The 23,956-nt window shown below is 39.9% G+C and overlaps 1 protein-coding gene across 2 annotated transcripts in view; it reads left to right on the top strand.

Moving 5' to 3' along the window:
* Positions 1-393: 393 nt before the first annotated feature.
* Positions 394-23,956, top strand: part of KIAA1958 — a 174,621-nt gene continuing 151,058 nt past the window's right edge. For both annotated transcript variants that reach the window (XM_015116996.3, XM_015116995.3), the window contains exon 1: positions 394-684. The gene's annotated coding sequence lies outside the window, so the exon portion shown is untranslated. The remainder of the gene's footprint in view (positions 685-23,956) is intronic.

Below are 23,956 nucleotides of genomic sequence, written 5' to 3'. Positions count from 1 at the left end.
GGTGCACAGAGCTCCGGAGGGCATCGGGGACCGCGGGCCCGGGACGTGTAGCAGGGGGCGGTGCTGCACACTTCCTCGGACCATAGCGGGGATGGCGGGTTCCACACCTGTCGGGGCAGCAGAGACTGAGCTCGTGCGCGCGGAGGACCGGTTGCTCCAAACCTCCAGGGGCAGCGCGCCAGCCGCCGCGTGCGCGCGTGTGTGCAGCAGGAGGCTCGGTCTACACCTCCTCCGGGCAGCGACGACTGCAAGCTTGGTGCGTGCCGTAGGAGGTGTCGTTACACACTTCCTGTGGGTCTCGCCGACCACGGCGCGTTTCCGGTGCCGGCTGGAGCCCCAGGTCCGAGCCCCCGCCCCGCCCGCCGGCCCCGCCCCGGCCCGCCCGCGCCCCGCCCCCTGCCCGCCCGCCGCGCTCCGAGCCGGGCGCGCGGAGCTCGGGGCGCACGGAGCGGCGCGCGCCGGTCGGCCGAGCCAGGCTGGCGCCCCCGCCCCCCGCCCCGCGCCTCGGTCCGTCGCCCGCCGGGCGCCTTCCCCGCGCCTTTTGCCTTCGGTGCCCGCTCCTCCGGCCGCTTTCCTCCCGCCCTCGCGCCCCTCCGGCCCGCCCCGTCCAGCCCGGGCTGCCCGGCTCCCGCAGGCCCCCCCCGCCGCCCGCGTTCCTATGGACAGACGCACAGACACCTGCAGGTGGGTGAGAGCCCGCGCGCTGGGCGGGGACGAGCGCGCCGACGTCGCGACCCAGGCGGGGAGCCCCTTTGTGTGGGGGGCGGCCGCGCAGGGGTCGACTCTGCTTCCCCGTCAGCGGCCGCGCGGTGACCCGGCTGAACCTTCCTTTTGTCTCCTCTCGGGGGAGCGAGGCCGGAGCAAGGGCAGGGACCCGGGCGGCCGCTCGTCGGCAGCGCCGGGCTTGGGGGTGCGAGGCGCAGAGACCCCCGGCGGCGGCTCCAGTCCGCCTGCCCCGGGCCGCCCCGCCGCCCGGCAGCTCGGGTCTCAGCGGCGGCTGCAGGCGCAGTGCGTGGGGCTGGCGCCCCTGCTTCTGCTCTTGGGTCTGTTGGAGGTGGGAAGGAGGGCGGGAAGGAGGAAGAAAAGGTCTGTCCTGTTAGTTTCCAAGTCTTGAGATGCTTATGGAGAAAGAGAGATGGTTCAGGGCTCTGCCCCACTAGTTTCCCTCCTCGGGAGGCTCGCCGAGGTGCGTTTGGGGCGTGTGTGAAGGAACGTGCATGGCTTCGCTCCCTTATTTATTGTTTCTAACGGAGGAGGGCTTTCTCCAAAAGGCTCTTCCGTCCCCCACCCCCATCTGAGGCTGCGCACAGTGATTTGTGTTTGTTATCAAATATATCGAGAAATGTATTCCCCTGGGTAGGAGGAGGTTGGACTGAGCAACGTCAAACCAAAATCAAAGAATGTTTTTGGTTCCCTCAAGTCTTTTTTTTTTTTTTCTTTAAGGTTTTAGATGGAGACTTTAAAAAATGAACATGGCTGTGATTTTTACAATTATGTATATTTAGTGTGTGTGTGTGTGTGTGTGTGTGTGTGTGTTGAAGTTTAGGAGTAAAGTTTTGTTTTTTCCCGTACTTGTTAGGATTCGCAAGACGGAATCCTCTCCCGACGAAATAAACAGTTAACAAGCCAGTCAGGTAGTGACAGCTTGCATGGTGGAGGTTAAATTGGAGTGGAATAAACAATGATCTAGCTTTCCGTTCAGGCTGAAGCCTTTATTTCTACTGATTTAAGATATGAGATCTTTCACAACCCATGAAATCATAAATGTCAGAATTGAGTTTTCCCCCTAGGATTGTGCTTTTCCTATTTTATCCTATGTATATAACCCAGCGATTCGGTTGTGCATGGATATGGATACCGTGTTTTGAAAAATACGGTAGGGTAATGTTTCTGATTTGTCTTATTTGATTAGCTAGCTAAGTTTCTTCATTAACGGTTGCTGTGTATTTGTAGATATTCAAATGATAAACGAGGTTGAATAAGCACCCAGAAAATAAATTTTACAGATTCAGATTTTTAATATGCAGGTATGGATTTATAACTGTATTAATCTCAATCTACTGCTCAGTTCTGGAAACTCTTTTTTGCCCCCCGTGTGAGAATTTATATTGACAAACTTAAGTCTGACAGTTACCCAGGAAATTAAAAAAACGAAGAAGCAGTTTTGGGGGCCATGCATACAATTATATAGACAGTCATATGTAGAAAATGGAGGTTTTCCTAAAAAAACAAAAAGCATTATCATCTAAACTTGAAGGAAAAACGTGGAAAATTATGTATTATTTAAATTTTCATTAAGGTTTAAAATTTAGAAAACTGTACAATTTAATGCACTTTTTTAAAGACAAACTGATTTTTGTCATTATAAAAAGTTTAGTATGCTTAAAATAGTGGTTTTTTTCTAGGAGAAAAATTTATCCTAGATTCTTGCCCCAGTTAAACAGATTAATATTATTGCATGCCTAATACTGTAAATGCCTGGAGTGTACATTTATACACACATTACTTAAAACCTAGCAGTGATCAAGCCAATCCCTTTTAGTTGACAAAATTTTACTGGTTTCTGCTTTGACTTCCAGTCTGCATTAGGTAAATGAATTTAAATTCTGCACAGAGGCACAGAGCTCAGTATGTGGCTCTGGTAGGCCCTTGACTAGCGTTCCTTGTCCCTCTCCATTCATAGTAATAGCCCAAAGAGGAGAGGTACTGAAATTTGATCAGGCTTTATCGCGAATCCAGGAATGGAGTTCTAGACCACTCTCAGAATTTCAGCACTTAGGTATACATACTCTTCCTTAGCTCTTTAAAGTATTAAAAAAAGATAAGCTAATAATTGAATTGCTTATTTATATATTTACAAGGCTGTCAGTGGTAGTGATAAGATTTAACAAAGAGTCACTGTGTAACTAAGCATTAACAGAGTGTGGCCTGTACTGAGAATTGTTTTGGCAAAGTTGTAGTTGTGCCTAACTGTTTTCTGAGATCATCAGTGTAGTCTTTATGTGGGCTGGCTAAAAGATAACACCCTAGTTTTGTTTATGTTTTTGTGTGTTTTTTTGACTGATAAGTAGATACTAATTTTTTGTTTTTGTATGATTAGCAATAATATTTTAGTGTAATCAGAAGCATTCCAGAGAACCTTATGTATTTTCAACTGATTTCCTTTCTGGTAAGTTGGTGTTCAGGAAGGCATATAAATTATTTTTCATTTTTCATGTTTGAAATTTTTTGACTTGTTTTGACAAATACGTGCTACTTCCAGAAAATTTGAATTTGTATAAAACTGGATTTTTAAATATAGCTGACATTTACCAACTTCTCTTTTTAAAACAACACTAAGCCGTCCACAGTTAAATTTGATAGGCTTTAAAATCCATGGACTTTTCTAGCATTTTCCTGTTTATTGGTTATCAATGTGGTATCATTACAGGAAGCTTAAAATGGCCACTTTATGTTAACTAGAATGCTCAAATGACTAGTGTTTTCATTAGTAATAAATGGAAAGCTGAAAAGTAACAATTTTATTCTTTGTGATAGATCTGTGACTTTCAAGTCTTTTTTTCACATTTTTTTGTAGCCTAGTGGGGAAGCAGGTCCCGCTGTGAGAGGTGTGGACAGTGACCTCTCGTTCCAGCCGTTATCATCATCCTGCATTGTTTAACAACAGCACCAACCCCATGCTGCTTGCCGAAAATGCAGATTTCATTCTTGGATTAATATTCTGGTACCAGATGTATGAGGCTGGCTCTAAAGAAGCTTTTTCTCTTAAGTACTGTCAAAAATAGAGAAGCTGAAGATTGGAGAGAAGCCATTTATTTTGAACAGTTTATTTTCTGACAGTTTGTGTTTGTAAAGAAACCTGCTCATAATATTTACTTCAGAGATCTCCATAGTTGCCTGAGGAAGCCCCACAGGTTTCTTTTCCTTTAAAAAAGTTTCCATTGAGCTTAACTCTTACGTGATACTTCTTGACTTTGCTTCTGATTAGTTGATTTATGGACTTTATTTACTAGCATGATTGGAGAATTCTTTTGCTAGACTGAAATTGCACTCTGCCTGTGCTCTGGTCCGTTTCCTAGGTAACAAATGCACTGCATAGATTCCATAATGAGGACTGTGGTTGGCTAGTTACTGTGTAAATTCTGTTGTTTGGTAAAGCTTAGTCTCAAATTCAAATAAAGGTCAAGAAACCAAAAGTACTGAAAATGCAAATTTTTGAATTTGATTTTGTATCCAATGCCAACAACGTTTAATAGGCTTTTCTGGAGAAAGGCAAATTATGCAGCCGTATTCAAGTTTGTTTTGCAAAGTCTTACACTTAAAACAGTTGGAGAGCTTTTTACCATTAGTGTTCATACTGGTAATACTAATGGCTCTAGTGACAAAGAAGATGTATTTCAGAAACGTATTATCACACTTGAAAATAATATATAGAAAGCAAAGAATCCTTGTCTAGGACAACTGTGATATTGTTATACTGAAAGGAAGTAACTATGTATCAAAAGAGAAATTATACAACTTTGACATGAGATATAACATTGTGTTTTTTAGAGATGTGGTCATAACTCTATCACCCACGCTGGAATACAGTGGTGCAACCATAGCTTACTGCGTCTTCAAACTCCTGGGCTCAAGGGATCACATCTCAGCCTCCCAAGTAGCTGGAACTACAGGCATGTGCCATCACACTCAGCTAATTTTTCTTATTTTTTGTAGAGATGGGGTCTTGCGGTGTTGCCCAGGCTGGTCTTGAACTCCTGGACTCAAATGATCGTCCTGCCTTGGCCTCCCAGGTGCTAGGATTATAGGTGTGAACCATCACGTCCAACCATAACTTTAAAAAAGTTTAAGAAGATGTTAAAACGTTGAAGCAATGTTTAAAAACGTTAAAAATCTTACCATAAAATGCTGAATTTCTGTTCTAGCTTTTTTTCTTCTCTGCATGAACTTTGGCCAACCTAGCACCAGGGAGCAAGTCCCCCCTTGGTTGCTGCAAGTTAGAGAATAGCTTTCTCCTCCACCTTACTCTCCTCTGGAAATCTGTGGCCTCTTTAGCTCGAGACATAGGACAAAAACTAGTATGTGTGGAATGGCTAGTGATTATTAGCTGTTTTTTTTGTTTGTTTGTTTGTTGTTGTTTTTTTCCTTAAGAAACCTGCAAAGAACCAAAGTTCCATTAAAACCTACTGGAAATATATTTTCACTTGAGGCCTGAAAAATGTTTTTTGTTAATCATCAAGGAATTCATTAACTAAACATTAAAATAAAATACAACTCTTTTTAATTCTAAATAATTATCCAAAGTTGCTTCCATTGCTTTCCCTTGCTTTGCTGGGTTGTTTTTAGATGATTCATTTACTCTTTGGTTAACTTTCATTTCACGCATAGGATACATCTTGCTTGACTTCTCTTTTTATTCTTGGTTTTCTTCAAAACTGATATTACTTTAACCTTTTCTGTCCTTTTTTAATTGCAAATATTATATCCTTTCAGTTTTTTCTTATATTTTCCTCTGGAAATACTAATTATTTAAAAAATATTTTCCTTGTGTGATTTAAGGCATTATCACCATGTATCAAAAGCTCTACCGTTTTTTCTATTATAGGACTTCGTATTTATGGGATGGAGTTGACAATATGTGTGAATTCTTAACCAGCTAGGACTACTTCCTCCTCTCAGCTTGTATTAATTTGTGAGGGCTGCCATAACAAAGAATCACAGGCTGGTTGTCTTAAACAACAAAAATTTATTTTCTGACAATTCTGGAGGCTAGAAGTATAAGATCAAAGTGTTGGCAGGGTTGGGTTCTTCTAAAGCGCCTCTCTTGTCTGATGGATAGCTGTCTTCCTAAGGTGTCTTCGTTTGGTTTTCCCTCTGTGTATGTGTATGTCCTAATTTTCTCTTAAGAACATCACTTATATTGGATTAGGACCCACACATGTGACTTCATTTTACCTTAATTACCTCTATTCCAGGCCTTACTTCCCCTATAAGTCACACTTCTGAGGTACCAGGGTTTAGGATGTGAACAGATGAATTCGAGAGGAATACAGTTCATCCCGTAACACAGTCCACCCCTCTGCCTACTGCCTTTCACCCATATGTACCTACCTCCCTACATATGTACATACATACCTCACTCCACTTGTGGAATTTTGTAGCGGTTTCATCTTTTATGTCTTTTTTACTCTGTTGTCAATTTGTCACTTGAGTCCCAGGCCGAAATACATAGCAGTATGATCAGCTCTATATATAGTCATTAAGAATAGATAAAGGCTTTTTGCTTTTTCGCTCTTCGTATTCATTGTTTTTAAATGCTTTATTTTGAATGACTTAAAGTACAAAATCCTTTTTTTTTTTTTTTTGAGACAGGATCTTTTTCTGTTGCCCAGGATGGAGTGCAGTAATGTGATCACAGCTCACTGCAGCCTCAACCTCCTGGGCTCAAGCAGTCCTCTCACCTCAGCCTTCTGAGTAGCTGGGATCACAGGTGCACGCCCAGCACCCAGCTAACTTTTTTTTTTTTTGTAGAGATGAGCCTGTGTGGCTCAGATTGGTCTTGAACTCCTGGGCTCATGATATCCTCCTATCTGGGCCTCCCTAAGTGCTGGGATTACAGGCCTGAGTTACTGTGCCTGGCCAAAATTCTTAATAGTTGTTTTGGAATACTAGAGAATATTATTGTGGCCAAATTCAGTGGAAGCACTAATGCTGTTTTCTTCTGAGTTCTGAGGACCTGTTTCTTTTGGTGCCTTTTTTTTTTTTTTTTTTCAGCTATTCATCTCGCTGCTCTCATGGTAAGTTATGCATTATTTGGTCTTTTCACACATGTCTGATGATTCCTGAATCTAATACCTAGTCAGGGCTTTCCTCCTGAAATGCACATCTTTGTGTCCTACTATGACTGGATATATTCACTTAATTTTCCACAAACATTTCACATTCAACATGCCCCAGACTTACTGTCCTCTTCAAATCTGTGTCTTTTCTTTTATTCCCTAGCTGAGTGAGTTGGTACCACCTTCCATCCATTTTCCCAGTCCAGAAATTTAGGAGTTATCTCTGATTCCTTCTTTATTCTTAATCCCATTTTCCATACATAATCAAGCCCCTGGGTCAGTCAGTTCTTGTTCCCCTAGTTTTCTCAATTCTGTCTGTTTGCCACATGCGAATCGTGCTACTGTGTTACCTTTGCGTTAGTCTTAGTTTTACAGTTAAGTGTATTCAGTGTGCAACAGAAGTCCTTATGGTAAGGCTTCTGTAATCATTTAGTAGTCTGAAGTTCACTGAATTCTTATAAGTGGCTCATGTGAAATGTATCCCTTGCCTTTCATATTTAACACTGTTTATCTGTGGCTTTTATAGTTCAAGGTCACTTTGACTGAATAAAAATACTTGACTCACATTTTTTTCCCCCTCAAGTATCTTTAAAAATGTTACTCTCTTGCAGGAGTTGGCAAACTTTTTCTGTAAAAGACCAAATAATAATTATCTTAGGTTTTGTGGGTCATAGGTTTCCCAATTACTTAACTGTGCCATTGCATTGCAAAAGCAGCTCTAGATAGTGTGTAAATGCACTAGCATGACTGTTCCAATAAAACTTAATTTACAGAACCAGGCAGTGGGCTGGATTTGGTCCATGGGCCTTAGTTTGCTGAGTCCTATTCTATTCTGGTAAAATGTGTTGTCAAACTCTAATACCAATATGATTTTCTTTCTTTAATTTTATCTTTTTGCCTAGATACCCAAGGGCTTTTTCTTCATCTTTAAAGCCAATAATTTTACTAGAATGTCTGTTAGCCATTCCCTGTTAATTCTCCTAGATACATAGTGTTTTTTATTACATTGGCTCAAATGTTTTTTCATATTTTCATCAATTATAGTTTTTTAGTAGTGTTCCATTATTTTCGTTTTCTCTCTTTTGGGCCTCCTGTTATATGTATGTTGGATCTTCTTATATCTATACCTTAATATTATTCTTACTTTTTATATTTGCTTTATTTTTTTCTATTTTATGCTTTAGTGCCTTCAGTGTATCTTCTGTGGTATCTATGTCTCTCTCTCTCTTTTTTTGAGACCGTCTCACTGTCACCTAGGCTGGAGTGCTGTGTCACCATTGTGGTTTACTGCAGTGTCAACATCTCTGGACTCAGGTGATCCTCCCAGTTTAGCCCCAGGTAGCTGGGACTACAGATGTGCATCACCATGCCCTACTAATTTTTGTATTTTTTGTAGAGACAGGGTTTCACCGTGTCGCCCAGGCTGGTCTCAAACTCATGGGCTCGAATGATCCACCTGCCTCGGCCTCCCAAAATGCTGGGATTACAGACATGAGCCACTGCACCTATCTATCAAGTTTAGTGTTCTTGCTAGTTTTCACTTCCTTTCTGAGTTTTTTCTTTCCTGTTCTGTCATGAACTTTGTCATTTCTTATTGTACATCCTCTCGTTATCTGGCAAGATTCGTTTTTTAGTTTTTCAATTTCTGATCTATGCTGTTCTTCCATAGCTTCTATCATTTAAAAATTTTTCCCCTTTTTCTTGTTTTTCTTTTTGAGACAGGGCCTTTCTCTGTCATCCAAGGTTCAAGGAATTCACCCACCTCAGCTTCCCAAGTAGGTAGGACTATGGATGTGTGCCATCACTACCAGCTGAATTTTTTTTTTTTTTTTGTAAAGATGGGTTTCACTGTGTTGCCCAGCCTGGTCTTGAACTCTTGGGCTCGTGATCCTCCTGCCTTGGTCTCCCAAAGTGCTGAGATTACAGGCATGAGGCACTGTCCCTGGCTATTTTCTTAATTTCTCTTATTCATTTTGAAATATGTTACAGTTCTCATCTTTTTTCTTACTGTACTTTTTAATTGTTCTCTCTTGGTCATATTTAAATTAGATGGTCTTACCTGTACTTTTGGAGAAGCTTTCTGTGATGGAGGTGGAAATTGGCAAATATAGTTTTCCTGCTTTTATGGTTTGAAGATTTTCTCCTTTGTTGCTTAGCTGGAGTATTTTAAAAATACGGCCACTCAATTAAAATAAAAATGAGGTGCCATTGTACACTCACTAGAATGGCTAGATGAGAAAAATAAAAAATACCAAGTATGAGGATGTAGAGTAGCTGAAATTCTCCTGCTCTGCTGTTCGAAGTGTAAATTGGAATGGAAATGTAAAGTGGTACAGCAATTTGGAAAGCTCTATGGCTGTATCTACTAAAGCTGGACATATGCTGCAAATCCTGTGACTCAGTAGTTCTACTCTATGATCCATACTCCCCAAATATATGGACTAGAATGCTCACAGCACATTTGTCGTTGCTTCAAACTGAAATCTGTCCAAATGGCCATCAGTCATTGTTGTTCCCTTCCACAGTGAGTCTGACTTTGGCTGTGTAACTTGCTCTGGCCAGTTGGACATTTGCAAGCATTGTGCAACACAAGCTTGATCAGTGCTTACGTCCTCCGGGGAATAATGTCCTGAGACCACTATATAGGGATGTCCGGGAGTAGGAGAGGTTACATGGAAGAGAATCGTGGTGCCCAGCCGATGACCAGTACTTACTGACAAACTTGTGAGTGAGGCCATCTTTGACCTTGTAGTTTAGCTGACCTTCCTTCCAGCTAAAAGTCGCCACATGAACAAGTCCAGGGAAAGCCAGAGGAGAAACTACCCAGAAAACATACAATTGTGAGAAACAAGAAATTGTTGTTTTAAGCCACTAAATTTTTAGGTGATTTGTTATACAGCAATATTAAACTGACTCAGATTGAATAAATACATCATGGTATATTTACACAACGGAATACTGTAGAGCAATGAGAATGATAAACAGTCTACAGCTGCATGCAGTAGTATGTGTGAATCTCACAGACATATGTTGAGCTAAAGAAGCCAGACAGAGCAGAGCTTACACTGTATGCCTGCATATATAGAAAGTCCTCAAGCAGGCAGAATCATTCTGTTCTGTTAGAAGCCAGAATAGGGGCTACCCTTGGGGGAGTATTGACGAGAACAGAGAAAGTAGAGGCTTCTGGGCTGCTGGAAAGGTTCTGTTTCTTGAACTGGTTGCTGGTTACATAAGTGGGTTCTGTTTGTGAAATTGTAAAATATTAGCAAGTTCACTTATTGCTGCCTTTTTCTGAGTGTATATTTCAATGTTGATGTGGCCTCCTCTGTGATGTTCTCTGAGATTAACCTTCTTTGGGTATCTCTTTCCTTTATTCCCACTCCTGCCTCTTTGTTTGATTTGGATTCTAGTCCACAGTGTTCTTCCTAAAGCCTCTTAGGTCCTCGTGGTCTTGCATTCTCCCCCAGAAACTCAGAAACTTTACTGGTTGTTCTTAGATACAATTTCACTTAAAAAGGATCCTCTCTTTTTGATGGTAATTTCTTCTTTCCCAGCTCTTAGAATCACTAGAACTCTCCTTTTTCTGCCTTCATCTGCTCAGTTGCTTATTCTGTGTAGGTTCTATTTTTGTGGGCGTTTTAGCCCTGCCTACTTATCTGGTGTCCATAGGACTGTCCTATCACCTGATATTGTTGAACATTTTGTCTTTTGTTATTGTTCACTTATTTTGTTATCCTCCTATCTGTGGGTGTTTTTATTTTTCCCGTGGAGATAATTGTAGGTCCACTTGCAGTTGTAAGATACAATACAGAGAGGTTCTTTGCATGCTTTGCTCAGCTTCCCCCAGTGGTAACATTTTGCAAAATTATAATGTTACAACCAGGATATTGACGGTTTATGGGCTGAGTAGTGTCCCTGCAAATTCGTATGTTGAAGCCCCAACCCTCCAGTACCTTAATGTAACTGTATTTAGAAGCTAGAGCATTTAAAAAGGTGATTAAGTTAGGATAAGGTTGTTGGAGTGGGCCCTAATATAATCCAGTGTGGTGTCCTTATAAGAGGAAATTTGGACACAAAAAGAGACATTAGGGACATGCACACAGGGGAAAAAACTCTGTAAAGGAAACAGCAAAGAGGAGGCCATCTGCAAGCCAAGGAGAGAGGCTTCAAAAGAAACCAAGCCTGCCAGCACTTTGATCTTAGAATTCTAGCCTCCAGAATGGTCAGAAAATAAACTTCTGTTGTTTCAGGCACCCAGTCTGTAGTATTTTGTTATGGCAGCCCTAGCAAATGAATACACTGACGTCGATAAAATCCACCACTCTTATTCAGATTTCCAGTTTCAGTGGTATTCACTTGTATAGGTTCAATACAGTTTTACCACCTTTTTAGGTTTCTGTTTCTACCAGCCTCTCCACTGCCCCTCCCCCCACCATTTCTAACATATTCATATGATTAGATTTGAGTCTGTTGTCTTGCTTGCTTAGGAGTCCTTTATTTATTTTTAAGTAGGTTTTTTTTGTTATATTGGAAGACTTATTTTCCCAATTGGTCAAAGGGGACAAATACCATCAGGCAAGAAAGGGTAAGATATGCAATAATCTGATTAGTAATAGCTTTTCTAGTGTATCTGATTTATAGTGATAAGCCAATACATATTTGTTGCAGGGAGTTTAATTCTTTTCTAAATGACTAAGGTTGTTAACATTTTCATGACAATTCTGGTACAGTTATTGACTTTCTTTATCTGACATCTTCTGAAAACAAAGAGTTCTACATTAGTGAATTTACCATATAACTATAGTTTATCTCCTGGAGAAAACAAGATTAAAATCATTTTTAGTAAAGATGTTCTTTAAACATAGCTTAAGTAAAGGTGGCGGTTCAGTCGTTTTTAGAAATCTGCCAAAGGAATCCTTTTCTGGCATCTGGATGAACCCAAGCTGATACAGAGAAATTTTTCTTTTCCCTCCCTGGAAAATTTGCTTAAGTTTTTCAACTCTGAAGTTTTACAATAAATTTAGTCTAGTTTACTACAGCCAATTCAAGGAAGGATCAATCAATCCAACTTACAAATCCATAAAATTAACGGATTTACCAAAATCTTGTTTAAACAACCTTTGAAGATTCTTTTAAAGTTTCTTTTATGTTGGTATAACTTACATAAAATGCATAAATTTTATGTGTAGAGTGATTTTTTCCCCCTTTTATTTTTAGTTGAGATGTAATGATTCTACATGTTTTTGGGATACAGAGTAATATTTCAATGTGTGTATACAATGTATAATGATCAAATTAGGGTAATTAGGACACCCATAACCTCAAACATTTTATTATTTATTTGTGTTGGGAACATTCAAAGTCCTCTCTTCTGGCCTTTTGAAAATATGCAATAAATAGTAGTTAACCATATTCATCCTACAGTGCTACAGAACCAGAGCTCATTCCTATCTAGCAGTAATTTTTTATCTGTTAACTAGCCTCTATCCACTCCTCTCCCTTTGCTGTTCCCAGCCTCTAATACACACAGTTCTACTTTCTACTTCCATGAGCTCAAAAAAATTTACTCCCACATATGACTGAGAACATGTGGCATTTATCTTTCTGTGCCTGACTTATTTTGCTTAACATGATGTCCTCCAGGCTCATCCATGTTGTGGCAAATGGTGGGATTTCTTTCCTTTTTATGGTTGAATAGTATTCCATTGTGTATGTATACACCACATTTTCTTTATCCGTGAATTGACTGATGGACATTTGGTTGGACTCCATGTTTTAATTATTGTGAAAGTGCTACAATAAACTTGGTGGTGCAGATCATCTCTTTGATACACTGATTTCTTTGTTACACTGGTTTTCTTTTCTTTGGATAAACACTCAGTAGTGGGATTGCTGGATTACTGTGGTAGTTCTGTCTTTAGAAACTTCCATATGGTTTTCTATAGTAAATAGCCTTTGAAGATTTCTGTGAAATTTTAGCTGAAGATACTCCCGTTCTACCTTCACGGCAGCATTTTAAGGAATGTTCTGTTTTAAAAGTTTGGGTCATATGATAGTGTAGTCTTAGAAATATTTTCCTTTTGAATTTTGTTAATGAATATGAATATATCCATTGAAAAGTATATATTCATAATAAAATTATTATTATTATTATTTTTGAGACAGTCTCTCACTCTGTCGCCCAGCCTGGAATACAGTGGTGCGATCTCAGCTCCCTGCAACCTCTACCTCCTGGTTCAAGCGATTCTTGTGCCTCAGCCTTCTGAGTAGCTGGGATTACAGGTGTGCACCACCATGCCCAGCTAATTTTTGTATTTTTAGTAGAGATGGGGTTTCGCCAAGTCGGCCAGGCTGGTCTCGAACTCCTGACCTCAAGTGATCTGCCTGCCTTGGCCTCCGAAAGTGCTGGGATTACAGGCAAAACACCACGCCTGGCTTTACAAATTATTTTTTTGGTGTCAAAATTTATCCTATTAATTAACCTTAATACCATTTAATTTTTTTTCTTTTCTTTTTTTTTTTTTTTTTTTTAGAGATAAGGTCTCACTGTGTTGCCCAGGCTGGTCTCGAACACCTGGGCTTGAGCAGTCTTCCTGCCTTGACCTCCCAAAGTGCTGGGATTACACACATGAGCCACCGTGGTCAGCTTAGTATTATTTTTATTTGATGCTTTCCTGTTAATTATCAAATAGATATTTTACAGTTACTTTATTTAGTCATCTAAGAACATACTATTGGCTTGAGAAATAAGCATGTCCTTGCACATTACATAATAAACAATATTCTGTTGAATATAAAAAAATGTAGTTCTGTATAATATTTTTGAGAAAAACGGTGCACTGATAAAAAGGTTAGTTGGTTTGACCATGTGAAAGTTTAAACTTGGTTGGGCTTGGTGGCTCGCATTTGTAATCCCAGTATTTTGGAAGGCTGGGGCAGGAGGATTGCTTGATCCCCAGAGTTTCAAGATCAGCCTGGGCCACATAGGGAGACCCCCATCTCTAAAAAAAAAAAAAAAAAAAAAGCCCAGCATGGTTGCATGCACATGTGGTCCTGGCTACTTGGGAGGCTGAGGTGGGAGGCTGAAGTGGGAGGATCTCTTGAGCCTAGGAGGTTGAGACTGCAGTAAACTGTGATCATGCCACTGTACTCCAGTCTGGGTGACAGTGCCAAACCTTGTCTCCAAAACAAAAAAACTCAAAAAACTTTATTTTTTAAATAAAACAATGGCATTAAAAAGGAAGGAGCACACTTTGGGAAGCTGAGGTGAGAGGATTGTTTGAGATCAGGAGTTTGAGACCAGCCTGGGCAACACAGCAAGACCCTTGTCTCTACAGAAAAAAAAAAAAAAAAAAAAGAAAGAAAAATTAATCAGTCATGATGGCTCATGCCTATAGTCCCAGCTACTTGGGAGACTGAAGTGGAAGGATCACCTGAGCCCAGGAGTTCAAGACCATGGTGAGCTATAATGGCGCCGCTGCACTCTAGACTGGGCAACAGAGCAAGATCCTGTTTCTTGAAAAAACAAAATAAAACCAAGTTGAAAAGTGAGAACGCTGCCAAGAAGGCAGCCAACCAGGGCTGCAATGGAGAGTAACAAGGAAGGCCTCTTTCAGTCAAGTCTTCAATTGTTCTAAGAAGAAAATCTTCCATTTCAGATTTAAAAAATAAAGAGGAACCAACACCTTGCAGAGCTGGTAGCCAAGCATTTCAGGCAGAGAAAACTGTGGCATAGAGAGACAGGAAGGGCATGAGGTCACACAGCAGACTGCACAGAAGAGCCAAGATTCGAAACCCTAATGCTAGACCCCAACTCCCATCTATGGCTTCTAATAACTGTTCATTAGTGGGTCCAGCATGGGGGCTCACATGGAGCAGGCCCTACTAAAAATCACTCTTTCTTGAAAGAACAAACAAAAAGAAAATACTTGCAGCAATATGATAGACAAAGAGTTGATGTCTTTATGACCTTGTATTGTTTTATTTTCACGATTTACAAAAAAATAATAAAACCCTAATGAATAATAAAATGAAGAGCCATTTATAGAAGAGAAATGTTTAGCCTCCATGATAATCACAGACAAAATACTATGGCAATCCAGAAGCTTTTTTTAAACACTATCAAATTAGCAAAAATATAAAGTGAAATAATACCCATTGTGTGGTAAGTAGAAAGGAGGAGGGGAGGAAGTTATTCTCAATGTATTGCTGATGGGAATATGGCATCCTTGTTTTCTTATAAAACTTTGAAGTATAATATACTTACAAAAGATGAACATATCAATGTGTATAGTTGATTAACTTACAAATTGAATACATGTGACTAGTACTCAAATAATAAACAAGACATTATTTATTCCTCGTGCTTTTCCCAGTATCTAACACAATTCCTCTGAAACAAAATAAATATCCTGACAGATTGCTGAGTCATAGGGTATATATGCTGAGCTTTAATGTGTTCTCCAAAGTAATTATATCAGTTTATACTGGCACCGACACCAGCGGTGTGTAAATGTTCTAGTTGTCCCGCTTTCCATGATTATCATTTTGAAAAGCAATTTGTCAGTATGTTAAGAGCCATAAATATATTTATACCAATTTATCTAGTAATTATAATTGAAAAGATAGAGATACATGCACAAAAACATTCAGTGAAGCAGTCTAAATTTTGTCTGCTGCAACCCCACACCATTTGTTGTCTGTGACTGCTTTTGTGCTGCAGTGGCAGAATTGAGTAGTTATGATAGAGATCCTGCAAAGCAGAAAATATTTACTATCTGACTTACTCCAGAAAAAGTTTGCTGACCCCTGCATTCGAGCATTATTTAGAATAGTAAAAGATTGGCAGTAACCAGTATGTCCATCAGTAGGGGAATTATTGGCTAAATCCTTGATAAAACTGGATCTAGCCGTTTACAATGATGATTATAGGGACTGTTTAACCAACAGATATTTAATGGGCATTCACCGTGTGTTAGGTACTTTTCTAGATATTAGGAAATCAGTAAAAACAAAATACTTGCCCTCATAGAGCTTAAATTTTAGTAGTGGAGATAGAGAAGAAACAAGTAAAATAACATGTAAAGGGTAAGTGCTAAGAAGGAAGAAGAAAAGCAGGAAAGAGGGATATGAAATATTTCAGGGTAAGGTCTTGACATTTTAGATTAGGGTTACCAAGGAATATTTCACAGAGAAAGTGACTTTTGAGTAAGGACTTAAAATAAGTAAGAGGGCTTGACATGCAGGTATCTGGGGGAAGAGCATTTGAGGCAAAGGGAACGGCAAGCACAAAGGGTCAGTTGGAAATGTGCCCTGATATGTTCTAGGAACAAGAATTTCAAGGGCTGGGTGGTTGCGGTGGCTAACTCCTTTAATCCCAGCACTTTGGCAGGCCAAGGCAGGAGGATCGCTTAAGCCCATGAGTTCGAGACCAACTGGGAAACAAGACCCCTTCTCTACAAAAAATTAAAAAAATTAGCCAAATGTGGTGGTGCATACCTGTAGTCCCAGCTACTAGGGAGGCTGAGGCTGCAATGAGCTGTGTTCATACCACTGCACTCCAGCTTGGGCAACAAAGCGAGACCCTGTCTCAAAGAAAAAAAAAAATCAAGGGCTACACTAGAGGGAAGGAGGGGAGAGCTTCAAGGGAAGAGAGTTGCAAGAGTTTGGACAGGTAATTGCTGGTGGTAGTGGGTAGGGCAGATCATGTAGAACCTTCTGGCAAAATGAAAAATCCCTGTTAAAAATTGTTCAAGTAGGAAATAAAAAGAATTTTTCTTCTCCCATTTTCCCTCCTTCCCTGATCATGACTATCATGCAAAGCTATGCATAAGGAAAAGATTGGAAGAAAATACCCTAAAATGCTAACAGTGTTAATGTGCTGGGGTTATAAATTATATATATATTTGCCATACTTTCTATAATTTGGTTATATTTTATAATAAAAAGCATAATTAAAGACGAAGTATTTTGCATATTTCTGTCTTTTAATACCTTAGAAATCAAGTACTTAGGTCTTTCTCAAGTTGATTGTAACCTGACTTTATTGATGGTGGGCAACAGTGTCTTAAATCATCTAAGGAGTTGTTGGCTCTTTAATTATGTATTAATCTTTCAGGGTTTGAACCAGAAGGAACTGTAGAGATTATCTTTTTTTTTTTTTTTTTTTTTTTTTTGAGACAGAGTCTCACTCTGTCACCCAGGCTGGAGTGCAGTGGTGCGATCTTGGCTCACTGTAACCTCCACCTCCTGGGCTCAAGCAGTTCTCATGCCTGAGCCTCCCGAGTAGCTGGAATTACAGGTGCATGCCACTACCCCCAGCTAACTTTTGTATTTGGAGTAGAGACGGGATTTCGCCATGTTGGCAAGGCGGGTCTCATGAGAACTCCGGACCTCAGGTGATCTGCTGGCCTCAGCCTCCCAAAGTGCTGGAATTACAGGCGTGAGCCACCATGCCCTGCCTTTTATCTATTAAAAATAGATTATCTATTTTTAATCCCCTTATTTTACAGATGGGGAAATGATCTGGAGAAATGAAGGAACTCTAGCTTCTAGTTCCTTTTCATTGTATGTTTCATCGCCATTTAATCAGGTTATCCAGCACTGGAGTGATTTTTGTGATTCATGATTTACCTAATCTTATCTTTATGATAAGATTATGACAAGAAAATCTTTGAAAATGATGAAATCTGAGTCTGTTTTGTGCAAATCTTCTCAGCGCCAAAACCACTATAGCAAATATGATGCCAATAATGAAATATTATATATATATGTACGTATGTATATGTATATATGTGTAGATGTCTATATATTTTTTATTTATACAAATTTATGGGGTACATGTAAAATTTTGTTACATGTGTATAATACGTAGTGATCAAGTCAGGGTATTTAGCATGTCTGTTGCTGGAGTACAATACATTTTTGTTGAAGATCGTCACCCTACTCTGCCATCTAACATTGAATTTATTCCTTCTTATTCTATGTGTACCTTTTAAACCAGTTCTCTTCAACCTCCCCTTGGTCCCCTCACTCATCTTTCGCAGTCTCTGTTATCTGTCTTTCCATTCTCCACCTCCATGTGGTCAAAATTTTAGCTTCCATGTGTGAGAATATGTGATAGTTCTTTTTTGTGCCTGGCTTATTTCACTTAAGATAATGACTTCCAGTTTCATCCATGTTGCTGAAAATGACATGATTTTATTCTTCCAATAATGAGTTCTTTAGGCTAGCACCCTGGTTAAGACCAGACTTTGGACTCAGACTGCCCGGTTTTGAATCCTGTTTCTCATCCTTATTAGTACATAACTTCTCAGTGTTTTAGTTTCTGCATATATAAAATGAGTATAATACTAAGTATATAGCCTATAGGGTTGTCATGAGGATTAGATGAATTCGTGTGGGTACAGTGCCAGGCACATTGGTTATATTATTACTGAGGCTTAAATATCTAGAAGAGAGTATATTTGAACACTAGATAGCAGAGAAAATTAAGCTTAACAAATCCTTGAATTGTATGGTGTAAAGTTTATATATGTCTCTATTTTGACTTTGCAGGCAATGTAGTAATGTATTAAGAACATTTTAAAGCTAATTTTAATTAGCATAGTGGTTTCAAATTGTATGTTGTTGTAGCACTTCACAGATGGTTATCAAATTTTGTTGAAAAGGATATTTACTTTCATTTCATTTGGAGAAATCCTGTGATTTAGGTAAACGGCCTGAGTGGTTAGGTGATGAAAGGTGGGACAGGATGTGTGATGAAAGGCAGAGCATGGGGTCCAGGCAAAAGCATGGGGTCCAGGCAGCTGTAGGAAAGATTGCTTGTTTACTGGAGCAGGCAAGAACTTTGCTTTGTGAGTATATAGGTCAGGGCAATAAAAAGTTCGATTTAAACTGACAAACAGCAGTGAAGGGGGATCAAATAGAGAACAGAGAGTGAGCATGTACCCCTTTCCTTTGAAATGTGTCGCCAAATTCTAGCATTTGAGTGTCCCTTAATATCAAAGAGATAGAAGACCACTGAACTCATATAATGAATATAATTAAGAATGAACAAATTATTTGTTTCTATAATTTTTGAACTGCTGTAGGGTAAAGCTTTTGGTAAAATCTGAAGTATGGAGAAAAATGAAATTTAACTTAGAGTACTGTGACAGTTTGTAAAAACAAATGTTAGAGGCCAGGTGCGGTGGCTCAGGCATATAATCCAAGCACTTTGGGAGGCCGAAGTGGGCGGATCACGAGGTCAGGAGATAGGGACCATCTTGGCTAACAGGGTGAAACCCCATCTCTACTAAAAATACAAAAAATTAGTCGGGCGTAGTGGCAGGCGCCTGTAATCCCACCTGTAATCCTGTTCGGGAGGCTGAGGTGGGAGAATGGCATGAACCCGGGACGCGGAGCTTGCAGTGAGCGGAGATCACGCCACTGCATTCCAGCCTCCGTGACAGAGCGAGACTCCGTCTCAAAACAAAACAAAGCAAAAAAACAAATGTTAGAATGTTTTTTCTTCATGATAATTAAGGATAATTTTATATGTGTAGTGTGTCCCTGATGTGTTACGTGTTTATACATGTTTGTGACTACTTGGGTACTTGGGGGTTGCACAAGTTTCTATTACTTTTTTTACTGGAAAAAATAGGGAATCTTTTTGCAGTGCTGATACTATTTTCTTAAGTATTAAAATTTCAGAGGTCTTTATGTGCTCAAACTGCTGCCTTTTTTTTTTTTTTGGTAAACACAGCTGGATACATGCAGATATAGTCTGCAGTGTTTCTGCCACACTAGCTTTATTAGAAAGTTTTTGCCTTTTTTTGCCGAGTCATGGGTTGTAATTTAGGGTTTCTATGGGCATATTAATTCTGAATAGAACCTGAGATTATGCTTAACTAGAAGTGTGTTAGGTTTGGTAGTGAGTTCATAACGGGACCCAGATACTTACATACTCCGTGGTCATTGCTGTTGTAGCAATTGTGGTATTTAATTGAACTTGGAATATTTCTAGGCCATTACATTAGACCTCTGAGAAAAATTTTCTAAGTGCAATTCAAAATTTATGATTTAGTTAATAGTTAAGCTAAGGACTTTTAGAAGTATTTGTGGGTAGAGGGAAGGAGGCCATACATTACAGAGACCCAGATGAAGCATGAAATTGTGACACTGAATTTGTCTTTCAATCCCAACTCTCTGCCGATGCGCTAGGCTGTGGTCCAAGGAGTGGCATATGACTCTCAAATAGCCCCTGTATCCTTTGCCAGTCACTTTTTTCAGGGCTTAGGTTGATATGTCGTATGCATATAAGAGAATGTGTAGGAAAGATGTGTGAAATTGACTGAGTATTTTAGGTTTAGGTTTGTTTTTTTTCTTTTTTTAGGAGACAAGTTCTCTCTCTCATCCAGGGTGGAGTGCAGTGGTGCGATCACTGCTCACTGTAACCTCGAACTCCTGGGCTCAAGTTACTCTTTTGCCTTAGTCTCCTGAGTAGCTAGCATTATGGGCATGTGCCACTATGCCTGGTTAATTTTTTATTTTTTATAGAGATAGGGCCTCACAGTGTTGCACAGGCTGGTTTTGAATTCCTGACCTCAAGTGATCCTCCTGTCTTGGACTCCCAAAGTGCTGGGATTATAGGCTTGAGCCACTGTGCCTGGCCAGTTTGGTTCTTTTGAATGGGAATTTTTGTTTTGTGTGATATCAATCAAACATCTATACCTATAAGATCAAAGTATAACCCTAAGATACTGTATCTGTTTTTCTTTCTTTCTTTTTTTAAGAGATGAGGTCTCATTGTATTTCCTAGGCTGGTCTTGACTTCCTGGGCTCAAGCAGTCCTCCTGCCTCAGCCTCCTGAACTGCTGAGATTATAAGCGAGATTCTATCTTTTAGCTTTATGCGGTAATTCTAAATATTTTTGTGGGTTTTTGACCCCTTTGATAATTGGATAAAATCTTTGGACTCCTTTCTTATTCAATACATATCTATATATACAGCCTATAATTTTGTATACATTTTAGGAGATATGTGAACTCTCTTGATGCATTAGGCAAACAGTCTCTGTTTTGTGTATTTACATTTTAGCATATGACTTTCTTTTAAGAGTAGAAACCTTACAGGCTTGAAAAGGATTAGGAGTCTGAGCTTCTGAGCTTCCAGGGAAAATTTACTTTTTTGAGAAAGGAGAGATTAACGTGCTATTTTTCCATCAGAAATCCATTTAACTTGCTTTTTTGGACAAATATACTACTAGTATGCATCTAGTTAAATCATTCTTCTGCACTGTAGGTTATGAAAAAATAGTGTCTTACTAGTGTATTCACAAAGGCAGTCTAGCAAGGAAAAATTAAAAAGCTTAAATTCTCATTCTCATTTCTAAGGGAATAAAGAGGGAGAATTCATTATGTCAAGCATTACAAATAAGCATGTATTAAAGGAGCTACATACGATGATGGCACATTGTTGGAACACCCTAAGAAAGATAATTTGCATGGAAGATGATTATTCAATAGGGCTTTAATTTACAAGAAACATTCCACCATTTAATTGAGCCCTTTTACACACACTGCTTCGCTTCAATAGATTGCATTTGCTCCCTGCATATATATACAATGCCAGAAGCATGGTTAAAATCAGATTCAGCCTAGCTAAAAGGTGAAACAACAGCTGAAAGTCATGTTGTAAAAATATACATTATTAAACATCTGAGGATTATTTTTGAAATCGGTTTTCTGTTGCCTGGTTTGTACCATAAAGCTGATTGTCTAATTTTTTAAGTAAGATTTTTATAAGACTATTTGGCCCTGCTGGCCGCTAGTTAAACTATGTGGTTCAATTTAAAATTTTTTCACTTTTATAGGCCATTCACTGATATAGTACTTTTGCAAAATGAGCAAACATAGCCTGCATTTATAGTCATTTCAGAAAGAAAATTATTTGATAAAGAAGATACTAAAACATTTCAAGAAATAGCTGACTTGTGATTAAAATGCCTCGAAAGATAACATATGGTAAAAAATTTTAAAAAGAGCAATGTAGATACATTTATTTTATTTATTTATTTTGGTCAGTGTTAGCAGAATAGTGTATGGAGAAAGCTTATCACAGAGAATTTCTATCCTTGAGACATTTAAAATAAGCATCCTTGTAAGAAGCCAAGCCAGGCCCATTCTTTTTTTTTTTTTGAGACGGAGTCTTGCTGCGTCGCCTAGGCTGGAGTGTGCAATGGCACGATCTTGGCTCACTGCAACCTCCACTTCCCAGGTTCAAGCAATTCTCCTGCCTCAGCCTCCCAAGTAGCTGGGATTACAGGTGCGTGCCACCATGCCCGGCTAATTTTTGTATTTTTAATAGAGGTGGGATTTCACCATGTTGGCCAGGCTGGTTTTGAACTCCTGACCTCAGGTGATCCACCCTCCTCGGCCTCCCGCCAGGCCCATTCTTGATGGGGAAACACTGAAGATGTCCAAATGAGGAAACACTGAAGGCCTGCAGGTGAAGTCAGGAGCAAGATGAGGACATTTATTTTCACCATTGTTTGGGAGGTGCGAGTCAGTGTAATAAGTAAAGTAAGGCAAAAAGGATTATGGATGTTGAAAAGGAAGCCATACATTTATCACCATTTCCAGGAATAGTGATTCAGTAGAGGAGAAGAACATTCCTGAGAATAAGTTGAAAGTTTGAAGTGGAAGAAAGAGAGGTTGAAACATTTTCTGTTGGGTGCCCTCTGTTTTTGGTGAATGGAGGCTTTTCCTGAAAGTGGAGGGGATGAGAGTGAAATTGGGCAACTAAGAAGATTGGGAAGAAAAGATATGGAGAAGCCGCTGTGATGAAAAAATATGTGGAATAGCTCCAAGAGCTCAACAGAGGGTGAATTAACATGAAGACACTGGGAGTCGGTCAACAGAGGTGGTTTGTGCGGGTCAGGGTGGCCTCTGGATTCTCTGAGCATAAGCGGTTCATTACCCGTGTAGGCAGCTTAATAACCATCTGAGTGCTTAAGGAAGTGGTTCAGCCCCTTCCACACAAATTTGCTCCTAAGATCTTTGACTGCACAAGACCCTGGAGTTGGAGACCTTGTTAGATCAGTTGTAAGTAAGGTAAGGGAGAAAGGAAGGATGAAACTGTTTGGGAGGAGAAGCTGGTGTTGTATTTTTATAGTGGGCAGATCTGTCAGTGGGATGTCTCTGATTGTGTGCAAAAAGGCCTGGATGGTAATTCCTACTTCCTAGGGTTGTTGTGAAGATTAACTGAATCAAATGTCACAGTGAGCACGAACTGTTTCCCCATAGCGCCCTGCATACAGTCAACTCTCAGTAGATACCTGCCTTAAAAGCAAAAGCAAAAATCTCTGCGAGCCCAATTCTCTGAGATATTTAAGCCGTCTTGATTCCCACACATCCTTTTAAGTCTTCATCGTGTTTAAAATTTCTCTGTACACTGATCCTGGCACCTGTGCTTTCAGATCTGCCTTTGCATCTTAAGAAATCTCTGCTTGAGCCTGCCATTCCTTGTCCCTGTTTCCCTCTTTCACGGGTTTCTCAGATAAATGGGTTACATATACTGTCTCTTCTCTTATCATTAAATCGCTTTAATTCCAAAGAATTCGGCTGTTTATACCTCTCTTCTACCCAAATTCTCCACGTAGGTAAACATAGATAATGGATACATAAACAACAAAGTATACTGTCAGGTGATAATAAGTACCATGGAGAAAAGCACTTCAGTGTAAGGGGCATAGGGAGTGCCAGGCATGTGTAGGGGAGGTTTGCTAATTTTTGTACAGTAGTCTCGGCGGGCCTTTCTAATAAGGAGACACTTACGCAGATCTAAAGGTTGTGAAGAAGCAAATCGTGTAACTATCTGGGGAGAAGAGCATTCCAGGCAGCCAGTGTAAAGTCCCTGAAGTGGGGACAATGTTGATGCGTTTGCAAAAAAGCAAGGAAGATTTTTACAGATAGAACAGAGTGATCAAGCAGGGGATGGTGTCAAGAGAGGTAGGCAGGTAGATGCGGCATTGAGAGCATGTGGAAATTATCTGCTGCTTGCTTCTGTTTTCTCAGTAAGAGGGAGGATGGGGCAAAAGGAATTGGAGATTTGAAGAGATGTTCAGTTAGGAAAGT

The sequence above is a fragment of the Macaca mulatta genome, chromosome 15, assembly GCF_049350105.2.
Source record: "Macaca mulatta isolate MMU2019108-1 chromosome 15, T2T-MMU8v2.0, whole genome shotgun sequence".
Classification (NCBI taxonomy): Eukaryota; Metazoa; Chordata; class Mammalia; order Primates; family Cercopithecidae; genus Macaca; species Macaca mulatta.
Note: the sequence above shows the minus strand (reverse complement) of the source record. Positions and strands in the feature narration are given on the sequence as shown.